Raw genomic sequence first — 13,147 nt, 5'->3', positions numbered from 1 at the left:
GGGCGTTAGTGACAAACGCAAAAGAGGGATTCTATTCCAGTAGGAGCGGGAACCAACCGTGATTGGCCGCACTGTGACAGAGTGCGTGCATTAGCTTTCACTGCGAGGATGGGATGTAGCTATCAACCATGGGTGATGCCTCCAGACTGGTTAGCTGTGCGAGTGACAGCCGTACAGGTTATTTCCCCGAGAGGAATGAAAGTAGCCACAGCTGATAGTGAACCCCTATACAAAGCTTGCCATGGAAAGGAGTAAGAAGGATTGAGTAGAAGGAATAGGAGAGCAGGCGTCCGTGAGCTCTACAGCACCTCCATTCCACTTATCTGAAATTCCTACCAATGAATCTGCATAAGTATTCTATCCCTTTTTATTATTTATTTTATTATTAATATTCGAACTCACCATAAACAGATTTAATCTGCCTAACTGAGATTTGCAAGGTGACCATAGCTTGCTTCATACCAACAATCTCTGTGGATTCGACCCTTACTCACGTAAGGTATTACTTGGACGACCCAGTACACTTGCTGGTTAGTTGAACGGAGTTGTGATTTCACTCGTGCCAATTTCAATTTCTATATAAGTACTACTCAAAGAATACATTGATCACAATTTCGTCCACCAGAAGTCACGAAAAAAATTATTAAAATTAAAAACAGAATCAAAAACAGCAGAAGAAAAATCACACCCCGGAGGAAAGAACTTACTGGCGTTTAACGCTAGTAAGGTGCATCTGGCTGGCGTTCAATGCCAGAACAGAGCATGTTTTTGGCGCTGAACGCCAGAAACAAGCAACATCCTGGCGTTTGAATGCCAAGAATGTGCCTTGAGGAAAGATGGCGCTGAACGCCAGTAGCAAGCATGGAACTGGCGTTCAACGCTAGAAACATGCTACATATGGGCGTTGAACGCCCAGAGTATGCATCACTTCAGCGTTTAAACGCCAGAATGGTGTGCAAAGGCATTTTACATGCCTAATTGGTGTAGAGATGTAAATCCTTGACACCTCAGAATATGTAGACCCACCCCACAGGATCATCTCAGGATCTGTGGACCCCACAGGATCCCCACCTAACATATTCTCCCCTCTTCTCAACATTCATTCTCTCTTTCCAATAAACACACTTCCCAACAACTTTAATCTCTCTTCCCAATTACCCCCTTCACCACTCACATCCATCCACTCTTCCCCATAAACCCCACTCACCTTCAAAATTCAAAACTCCTTCCCACCCAAACCCACCATAAATAACCGAAACTACACCCACTCCCCTCCCTATATATACCCTTCCATTCTACTTCATTTTCACACACTACAAACCCCCTCTTCTATACCTTGGCCGAAACACCGTCCCTCACTCTCCTCCATATTTTCTTCTTTTTCTTCTTCTTCTCTTCTTTCTTCTCTTGCTCGAGGGCGAGCAATATTTTAAGTTTGGTGTGGTCAAAGCATAATCTTTTTGTTTTTTCCATTACCATCAATGGCACCTAAGGCCGGAGAATCCTCTAGAAAAGGAAAAGGGAAGACAAAAGCTTCCACCTCCGAGTCATGGGAGATGGAAAGATTCATCTCCAAAAGCCATTAAGACGACTTCTATGATGTTGTGGGAAAGAAGAAGGTGATCCCTGAGGTCCCTTTCAAACTCAAGAAAAATGAGTATCCGGAGATCCGACATGAAATCCGAAGAAGAGGTTGGGAAGTCCTAACCAACCCCATGCAACAAGTCAGAATTTTAATGGTTCAAGAGTTCTATGCCAATGCATGGATCACTAGGAACCATGATCAAGGTGTGAATCTGAGTCCAAAGAATTATCTCACAATGGTTCGGGGGAAATACTTAGATTTTAGTCCGGAAAATGTGAGGTTGGCATTCCACTTGCCCATGATGCAAGGAGATGAACGCCCCTACACTAGAAGGGTCAACTTTAATCAAAGGTTGGACCAAGTCCTTATGGACATATGTGTGGAAGGAACTCAATGGAAAATAGACTCCAAAGGCAAGCCGGTTCAACTAAGAAGACTGGACCTCAAGCCTATGGCTAGAGGATGGTTAGAGTTCATTCAACGCTCCATCATCCCCACTAGCAACCGATCTGGAGTTACTGTGGATCGGGCCATCATGATTCATAGCATCATGATTGGAGAGGAAGTAGAAGTTCATGAAGTCATCTCCCATGAATTCTACAAAATAGCCGAAAAGCCCTCCACCATGGCAAGGCTAGCTTTTCCTCATCTTATTTGCCATCTATGTTACTCAGCTGGAGTTATCATAGAAGGAGTCACCCTCATTGAAGAAGATAAGCCCATCACCAAGAAGAGGATGGAGCAAGCAAGAGAGACCCTCCACGGATCTCAAGAGATGCATGAGGAAGCTCATCATCAAGAAATCTCTGAGATGCCTCAAGGAATGCACTTTCCTCCCAACAACTATTGGGAACAACTCAACACTTCCCTAGAAGATTTGAGCTACAATGTGGAACAATTAAGGGTGGAACATCATGAGCACTCCATCATTCTCCATGAAATAAGAAAAAATCAAAGAGCAATGAGGGAGGAGCAACAAAGGCAAGGAAGGGACATAGAAGAGCTCAAGGACATTGTTGGTCCTTCAAGAAGAAGACGCCACTAAGGTGGATTCATTCCTTGTTCTTACTTTTCTGCTATTCGATTTTTATATTATATGTTTATCTATGTTTTGTGTCTCTACTTCATGATCATTAGTGTTTAGTAACTATGTCTTAAAGTTATGAATAATTCCATTAATCCTTCACCTCTCTTAAATAAAAAATATTTTTAATTCAAAAGAACAAGAAATACATGAATTTCGAATTTATCCTTGAATTTAGTTTAATTATATTGATGTGGTGACAATACTTTTTGTTTTCTGAATGAATGCTTGAACAGTGCATAATTTTGATCTTGTTGTTTATGAATGTTAAAATTGTTGGCTCTTGAAAGAATGATGAACAAAGAGAAATGTTATTGAGAATCTGAAAAATCATGAAATTGATTCTTGAAGCAAGAAAAAGTAGTGAATAGCAAAAGCTTCCAAAAAAAAAGAAAAAAATAAATAGAAAGAAAAAGAAAAAGCAAGCAGAAAAAGCCAATAGCCCTTAAAACCAAAAGGCAAGGGTAAAAAGGATCCAAGGCTTTGAGCATCAATGGATAGGAGGGCCCAAGGAAATAAAATCCAGGCCTAAGCGGCTAAATCAAGCTGTCCCTAACCATGTGCTTGTGTCATGAAGGTCCAAGTGAAAAGCTTGAGACTGAGTGGTTAAAGTCGTGATCCAAAAGCAAAAAGAGTGTGCTTAAGAGCTCTGGACACCTCTAACTGGGGACTTTAGCAAAGCTGAGTCACAATCTGAAAAGGTTCACCCAGTCATGTGTCTGTGGCATTTATGTATCCGGTGGTAATACTGGAAAACAAAATGCTTAGGGCCATGACCAAGACTCATAAAAGTAGCTGTGTTCAAGAATCAACATACTTAACTAGGAGAATCAATAACACTATCCGAAATTCTAAGTTCCTAGAGAAGCCAATCATTCTAAACTTCAAAGGAAAAGTGAGATGCTAAAACTGTTCAGAAGCAAAAAGCTACAAGTCCCGCTCATCTAATTAGAATTAATATTCATTGATATTTTGGGATTTATAGTATATTCTCTTCTTTTTATCCTAATTGATTTTCAGTTGCTTGGGGACAAGCAACAATTTAAGTTTGGTGTTGTGATGAGCAGATAATTTATACGCTTTTTGGCATTGTTTTTAGGTAGTTTTTAGTATGATCTAGTTACTTTTAGGGATGTTTTCATTAGTTTTTATGATAAATTCACATTTCTGGACTTTACTATGAGTTTGTGTATTTTTCTGTGATTTCAGGTAATTTCTGGCTGAAATTGAGGGACTTGAGCAAAACTCTGATAGGAGGCTGACAAAGGACTGCTGATGCTGTTGGAATCTGACCTCCCTGCACTCGAAATAGATTTTCTGGAGTTACAGAACTCCAAATGGCGCGCTCTCAACGGCGTTGGAAAGTAGACATCCAGAGCTTTCCAGAAATATATAATAGTCCATACTTTATTCGGGAATTGACGACGTAAACTGGCGCTCAACGCCAGTTCCATGTTGCTGTCTGGAGTAAAACGCCAGAAACACGTCACAACCCGGAGTTGAACGCCCAAAACACGTTACAACTTGGCGTTCAACTCCAAAAGAAGTCTTAGCTCGTGGATAGATCAAGCTCTGCCCAAACACACACCAAGTGGGCCCTGGAAGTGGATTTATGCATCAATTACTCACTCATGTAAACCCTATTAGCTAGTCTAGTATAAATAGGATAATTTACTATTGTATTAGACATCTTTGGTCTCAGTTTTGTTTTATTCTTCATCTTAGGAGACTATTGATCACGTTTTGGGGGCTGGCCATTCGGCCATGCCTGAACCTTTCACTTATGTATTTTCAACGGTGGAGTTTCTACACACCATAGATTAAGGGTGTGGAGCTCTGCTGTACCTCAAGTTTCAATGCAATTACTATTATTTTCTATCCAATTCGAATTATTCCTATTCTAAGATATTCGTCGCACTTCAACTTGATGAATGTGATGATCCGTGACACTCATCATCATTCTCACCTATGAACGCGCGTGATTGACAACCACTTCCGTTCTACCTTAGACCGGGCGCATATCTCTTGGATTCCTTAATCAGAATCTTCGTGGTATAAGCTAGAATTGATGGCGGCATTCATGAGAATCCGGAAAGTCTAAACCTTGTCAATGGTATTCCAAGTAGGATTCTGGGATTGAATAACTGTGACGAGCTTCAAACTCCTGAAGGCTGGGTGTTAGTGACAGACGCAAAAGAATCAAGGGATTCTACTCCAACCTGATTGATAACCGACAGATGATTAGCCGTGCTGTGACAGAGCATTTGGACCTTTTTCACTGAGAGGATGGGATGTAGCCATTGACAACGGTGATGCCCTACATACAGCTTGCCATAGAAGGGAGTGATAAAATTGGATAAAAGCAGTAGGAAAGCAGAGATTCAGGAGGAGCACAACATCTCCATACGCCTATCTGAAATCCCCATCATTGGATTACATGAGTAACTTTATCTTTATTTTATGTTTATTTACTATTATTTGATTTTCCAAATTCCATAATTTATCTAAATCTGCCTGACTGAGATTTACAAGATGACCATAGCTTGCTTCATACCAACAATCTCTGTGGAATCGACCCTTACTCACGTAAGGTTTATTACTTGGATGACCCAGTACACTTGCTGGTTAGTTGAACGGAGTTGTGTCCATACATAGTAAAGAGCCATTATAATTATTCCATACAACAACAAAGAGTACAACATTGATGATCACAATTTCATCCACCAGAGGTCGAACTCGGACAACTCGATTGCCCACTCTAGGATTCTTCCTGCTAGATCTGTTTTCTGCAGTATCCCTTTTATGGGCTGGTTGGTCCGAACTCTGATGGTGTGCGCTTGGAAGTATGGGCGAAGTCGTCGGGATGTGAGTATCAAAGCGTAGGCAAACTTCTCTATTTTCTGGTAGTTTAGCTCTGACCCCTGTAGTGCTTTACTAATGAAGTAGACGGGTTGTTGTCCCCCTTCATCTTCTCTAATTAGTGCTGAGGCTATTGCCCGACTTCCTACGGCCAGGTATAGTATGAGTGGTTCTCCCTCTCGTGGTCGAGATAGGATGGGGGGCTGTCCCAGGAATTCTTTAACGTCTCGGAAGGCTTGTTCACATTCCGTTGTCCACTCGAAGTTTTTTCCCTTCCTTAAGGTAGCGTAGAAGGGAAGGGATCTTATTGCCGACCCTGCTAGGAATCTGGATAGGGCTGCCAGTCTCCCATTGAGTTATTGGACTTCTTTGATGCAGGTCGGGCTTTTCATGTTGAGTATGGCCTGGCATTTATCTGGATTTGTCTCGATTCCTCTTTGTGTGAGCATGAAGCCCAGGAATTTTCCTGCCTCTACTACGAAGGTGCATTTAGCCGGGTTGAGTCGCATGTCGTGCTTCCGTATGGTGTTGAACACTTGAACCAAGTCGGTTAGTAATGTTTCTTCACTTTGTGTCTTTATCAACATGTCGTCTACATAGACCTCCATGATTTTTTCGATGTGGTCTGAAAAGACTTTATTCATTAGCCTTTGATAAGTGGCTCCTGCATTTTTAAGGCCGAAAGGCATTACAATGTAGCAATAATTTGCTTTTGGTGTGAGAAACGAGGTTTTTTCTTGATCCAGTGGATACATTGGAATCTGGTTGTAGCCTGAGTATACGTCCATGAATGAGAGATACTTATATCCTGATGAGGCATCGACTAGAGCATCGATGCTTGGGAGTGGATAAGGGTCTTTTGGGCAGGCTTTGTTGAGGTCAGTGTAGTCGGTGCACATTCATCACTTCTCGTTTGACTTTTTCACCAAGACGACGTTTGCTAGCCATAGTGGGTATTTAACTTCTCTTATGAACTCCGCCTCTAGTAGTGCTTGTACTTGCTCTTCTACAGCTTGAGACCGGTCTGGCCCGAGTTTTTTTCATCTTTGTTGTATCGGCCAGGATCCCGGGTAGACTGCCAGCTTGTGGCTCATTAGTTCAGGATCTATGCCTGGCATGTCGGCAGCTTTCCATGCGAAGAGATCAACATTATCTCGTAGAAACCGTATTAACGATTCTCTTGCATCTCCTTTCAGGATCGTGCCAATATTAATTGTTTTGTCCGAGGTATCTTTGATTTGGACTCTTTCTATTTCTCCTTCGGGTCATGGGCGGAGTTCTTCTCGTCTCTGATCTCCGCCGAGTTCGATTGTGTGGAACTCTCCTCCTTCGCCTCGGAGATTTAGACTTTCGTTATAACAGCGACACGCCATCTTTTGATCTGCTTTTATTGTAGCTATCCCATCTGTAGTTGGGAATTTTATACATAGATATGGAGTTGAGACTATTGCTCCGAGTTGATTTAACGTCATCCGACCTATTAAGGCATTGTAGGCTGAGCTTACGTCGACCACGATATAGTCTATCTTAAGTGTTCTGGATAGGTTCCCCCTTTCCAAAGGTTTTGTGTAACGAAACGTATCCTAGTGGCTGTACTGGGGTGTCCCCAAGTCCGAACAGGCTGTTTGGGTATGCTTTTAGCTCTTTTTCTTCTAAGCCGAGCTTGTCGAAGGCAGTTTTGAAGAGAATGTCGGCGGAGCTTCCTTGGTCAATTAATGTACGGTGGAGGTTGGCATTTGCCAATATGATTATGATAACCATGGGGTCGTCGTGTCCTGAGATGACTCTGGATGCATCTTCTTTGGTAAACGTGATTGCTGGGATGTCTGGCACCTCTTTCTTGCCTTCGACATGATATACTTCTTTGAGGTGTCGCTTGCGAGATGATTTGGAGATTCCTCCTCCAGCAAATCCACCGTGTATCACGTGGATATGTCTTTCCGGTGTGCGGGGTGATCGTTCAGGTCGTCCGACATCTTCATCCCTTCTTCTTTTTCTTGGTTCTTCGTCCCGGTTGGCCAGGAACCGATCTAATTTTCCTTCCCTGACTAATTTCTCTATGACATTTTTCAAGTCAAAGCATTCGTTAGTAGAGTGTCCTCGGACTTGATGATACTCACAGTATTCGTTTCGATTTCCTCCTCCCCTTTTGCCTTTAAGTGGCCGAGCTGGGGGTATTTTTTCCGTATGGCAGACTTCTTTGTAAATATCTACCAGGGATACCCTAAGAGGGGTGTAGTTATGATATTTTTTGATTTTCTCTCCGGAGCGATCTTCTTTTTTCCTGGATTCTTTATCTTTATCTCAGTAGGCAGAGCCGAACTTCGAGGCTTCCGCAAGTCGAGAATTCTCCTCCATGTTGATGTACTTCTGTGCCCGTTCTTGTACTTCGTCTAGGGATGTCGGGTACCTCTTGGATATAGATTGGCTAAATGGTCCTTCTCGTAGGCCATTTATGAGACCCATGATGGCAGCTTCTGTTGGTAGACTTTGTATATCCATTCATGTTTTGTTGAATCTTTCCATGTAGTTACGAAGACTCTCCCGATCTCTTTGCTTGATCCCTAGTAGGCTGGGTGCGTGTTTGGCTTTGTCCTTTTGTATGAAAAATCGGGCCAGGAACTTTTTGGCCAGGTTGTCGAAACTCGAAATGGATTTTGGAGATAGGTTGTCGAACCATCTAATGGTTGTCTTGGTAAGAGTTATTGGAAAGGCTTTGCAGCAAACTGCATCTGAGGCGTCAGTGAGGTACATTCTACTTCTGAAGTTGCTGAGATGGTGGTTGGGGTCCGAGGTGCCGTCATATAGGGTCATATCCGGAAGTTTGAAATCTTTTGGGATTTTGGTCTTCATAATTTCCCTGGAGAATAGATCTTGATCTTTCTGAAAGCTATCCTCTGTGGAGGGTCGTGTAGCTTTAGTTTTGAGACCGGCTTCGAGTTTCATAAGCTTATCTTCTAATTCTCGGCGCCGCCTTATCTCCCGATGTAGATCCTCTTCTTTTTCGCGTTGATGTTGAGCTTCTTTCTCAAGTTGCTTTAATGGATTTTGAAGTGCTTCTATCACCCCTGGATTTGATGAATTTTTGTCTCCATTGGGTTCCGGAGTATCTTTAAGTATAGGATCCGTGTTCTTGTGCGGTGTTCTATCCTCCAAACCTGAGTCGTGGTCGTTGTCATGGTTGTCCGCCATGGTGTTGGGATGACTTCCAGGTCCCCGGCAACGGCGCCAATGTTCCGAGGGTTACCTAAAACTGTAGGTCGATCTCGGTCGAGATCTTCTATGTTGGTCGGAGCCGACGTGTCCGGCAGGTGTATAGCGGCCAGAACTGGCGTGTCCGACTTGTGGAACTGAGAGTTCTACTGATCCTTTATCACCGAAGGGTAGGGGGTACTTGCAAGGGACTCCGATGCTTAAGTTAGCAAGGGTATTAAGCAGGTATTGAGTATAATCAGAATATGAGTTATACCTGGGTGCTCCAGTGTATTTATAATGGTGAGATGTGGCCTTCTGTGGATAAGATAAGTTAGTTATCTTATGTTATCTTTATCTTATCTTTGAGTGAGGTCATCTTTATCTTTAAGGGAACCGCCCTTCTCTCTGTAGGCTCGGGCTGCCTTAGGATTTGGGGCGTGTTCCTCTATTTGTGCCCTTCTTTGGGCTTTCTGGGGACTTGACCGAGCTCTTTGGGAAGAGGTCGGGTTGTCCTAACCTGAAGAGGTCGGTCGCTTTGTCTGTCGAACATCCCGGGTCGGTCAGCTCGACCCAGGGTATGAACAGTTCCAAACCGACAATTAACCTTCAATCAAAGTTTAATTTGTTTGTCACTTAAGCAAACCCAATAAAATCCGAGTGTATTTAAACCTCGGGTCGTCTCTCAAGAAATTGCAGGGAAGTGTGCATATTATTGGTTATGAGGTATTTTGGGATTTTTGGGTTTGATAAACAAGAAAATAAAACTAACAACAAAAAAACTATAAATGCTAAAAGCTACTCAAGGCAAGGATTAAGAGTCAAGGTATCCTATCTTGGATCATTGACCACAACATGGTAATTACAAAGAGTTAATTTTCCACTTAGTTATCCTCTAACAATTGAAGAAAAGTCAAGAAGACATAATTGGTCCTAGAACCAATTAACAACCTTAAATCACCAATGGAATTGGACATCAATAATCTTAAGGGACCTAAGTCCTCAATCACAAGCCAAGAGTACCAAAATCTACTCTAAAATCCAACAAAGAATTTTATCAAACACTTGGAAGGCATAAAAGAAAAGTATATTAAAATTGGAATAATAATAAAATCTAACACCTACCAATTGCAATAAATCAACAATAACAATTAAAGAAAGCAATAATAACATGAAAATATAAATTGCATTAATAAATATCAAAAGTAACAAGAGTACATAAACATAATGACAACCAAATACAAGGAATAACAAGTAAAACTAGGAGAATCAAAGCAATAGAACAAGGAAAAGTAAAGAGAACTAAAGCAAACCAAGAATTAAAACCTAGATCTAAGAGAATTCTAACCTAAATCTAACCTAATTCTAGAGAGAAGAGAGAGCTTCTCTCCTTAGAATTCTATTCTAAAGCATGTTTCTAAACTATCCTAATTGCTCTCCCCATGATCCATCTTGAATTTGGCCTCTAATAGCTTCAAAAATGAATTGGATTGGGCTTCAGCAGCCCCAAAAATTGCCCCCAACGTGTTGCCTTTAAATTGGTGACGTGTTGCTTGTCACGCGTACTCGTGAGTCACGTGTACACGTCATATTGCGATTTCCTGCATACGCCTCGCATGGCAGATTTCCAAAACTTCATTTCTTCATGAATTCTCTACTTTTACATGATTTTTCTTCATTTCTTCAATCCAATATTTTCCTTCTAAACCTGACATCACTATATAAATATATCAAGGCATCGAATGGAATTAAAGAGAATTAAAATTAGCAATTTTAAGGCCTAAAAGGTATGTTTTTACTCTTAAGCACAATTTAGGGAGAATTAACAAAACTATGCTATTTTAGTGAATAAATGTGAGATAAGTTGATAAAATCGACTAAATTTAACACAAGATAAACCACAAAATTGGGGTTTATCAGTGACTGACGATTTGGGGGCCTTTTTGGCCCATTTTAAATCACTAGAAGCCATATTAGAAGCTATTCATAAAGAGGGGACACACACACAATGTCATACGCTCTTTATTTTCTTTTTTTAAGTTTTTTAGAACCTTGAATTCTAGATAGAAAAGCTCTAATTTTCTTTGGAATTCAAGGATTTCTTAGGATTTTCTTTCTAACTTTAGGTTTTAGTTTTCTTTAATTGTAGTTTTAGTTTATAATTTCTTGTTTCACTACTCTATTTTTTTAGAAGTTCGTGTTATTTCTTCTGTTATACTATTTTAGGTTTATGAACTCTTATTGAATCCTTATTTTTCTTTAATGAATTTAATGTCTTATGCTTTATTCTTGTTTACTTGAATTGTTATTGTCAATTTTTTACATTCATTGGGTAGTTGTAGATTTTATTATTCTTGCGATTTATAAAGCTTTGTTCATGTACCTTCCAAGTATTTGATAAAATATTTGACTTAGTTATAGAGTAGATTTTGCATTCTTGACTTTGGGTTGGAAATTTAGGTGATCTTGAGTTACTAATGTCTAAGTTGATTGATAATTTAGATATATTAATTAATCTTGTTTTCACTAACGTTAATTTTTACTAATTTAATTAGTTAGTTAGGACTTGTGGATTAGGATTAATTAAACTTAATTGACTTTTTTTTATTTGTAGAGGTTCACGAAATGGGTTTGCTCTTTCTAATTATCATGTTGTAGTTACTGACAAGGATAGTGATCTTTAACCCTCAATCCTTGTCAAGATGTTTTAGCACTTGAATTTACTCTCTTTTTCTTTCTTAGTTAATTGTCTTAATTGCTTCTAGTTTAATTTCTTTTAATATTTAATTATTGTTTGTTCTCTAATTTCTTGTCATTTAAATTCTCGTTTATTTCAAGAAAAATCTCTTTTTTTTTCATAACCGATAATTGAGCATGCGATTATGATTTCTAGAAAGAATAATTCAGAATTAAACTCCCGATTATTGATTTAAAATTTTGTGACACTTTTGCTAAACTTTGAAGGGCGTTGATTTTCAATTTAAAACTATGACGTATCTTGAGTTTTTAAACTTATAAAATTTTTAAACTAATGTTTAATGCTCGTCAACCACACTCACCTAGTGTTCAACAATAAAGGTCGGAACACCTTCAAGAGTGGAGGAGTAGCTAAAGACGAGCTATTCCCCTTGAAGTATAACTCGGAGGCTCCCAACAACACAGAACAAGTAGTAATATAATAAATTAATAATAAAATTGATAATTGATATATTTTTTCTAAATTCTTTTAATGAAATTATATCCTCTCTTTTTCCTTTTAATTTGAATTGGTTCTCTTTTAATTTGTCTATGATTGATCAATTTTTTTCTTATTCTGTTTTTTTCCTTTATATATAATATGCTGTCCAAATTGAGATTCTTTTAGTTTAACGAAAATCCAAGAAAAACAAATACTTTCTGTTCTTTTTGTGAGCTGCCGAGATATGAAGACTCCTTCTGCTAACATTTGGTGTTGGGAAAGAGTTATACGTCGTTCTGGGCGAAGGATGAAACACCTCGGCAAAATGAAACTCCACGGCGGGAGCACCTACAAAAGGCACTCCAACGCTCAAGTTAGAATAAGACATTTAAAAAAGGTGATGTGAAGAAGAAATAAAGTGAATTGTGTGACATGCTTTCTCCGAGCTTATTGACTCGTTTACATAGATGAGTGTAGTGTTAGTTTCCTTTTGTTTGTTCCGATCTTTTAGTAATATTGTGGGTGCCGTTATTATTGGTAACGGACTGTAGATAAGGTTTGACTAATTTGAAACTGCAACCAAGTTGCGTGATTGATCTCTTCTGCTATAATCTCCGAATTGTTTGGTTGGTTTTGATTTTGATCTTATTTCCGAGTTTATAGGGTACACGTCATATCCCCCAAGCTTGTCTTGCTTTGTACAAAAGCAAAAGACAAGCTTTTAATATATTCGCTTTATTTGTTTTTTTTTTTAAGCTTGGGCATTCTAAGGGTCACTTTTAAATGGTGAAGTAAAATATATAATAAAAATATAAGAGAGAGAGAGCGAAAAAATAGTTTTAAAGACATTTTTACTTTGTGAAACGTGTTACCGTTAATGCTTTCTCTCACCATTTGGGTTTTTGATGCTCGAGCGGTTATTGGTTGTGTTACCCACTATGTTAGTGGGCTTGTAATAATACATTGTTGGGTTTTGGAATTGACGTTCAATTTTCTTTCGCAAGTTGACTCCAGTATGACTTCCAAAGGTTAGTGTCTTCTTCTTTGTTTTTTTTTTGTGTTTCTGTTTTTGCGATGGTGAAAGAGAATGAGAAAAAAAAAACAGAAAGTGGTTGAAGTGAAAAAAGATAATTCATATCATTGAGTGCATGATGACGCGAGGACTCATTCTTCGTCTTATGTGGACGCCGAGTCTTTGCATAAGCTTAAGGGTTTGAAACTTGTCAAAGATTATTCGGGTGTGGCTGTC

Source organism: Arachis stenosperma, chromosome 3 (assembly GCF_014773155.1).
Source record: "Arachis stenosperma cultivar V10309 chromosome 3, arast.V10309.gnm1.PFL2, whole genome shotgun sequence".
NCBI lineage: Eukaryota > Viridiplantae > Streptophyta > Magnoliopsida > Fabales > Fabaceae > Arachis > Arachis stenosperma.
Note: the sequence above shows the minus strand (reverse complement) of the source record.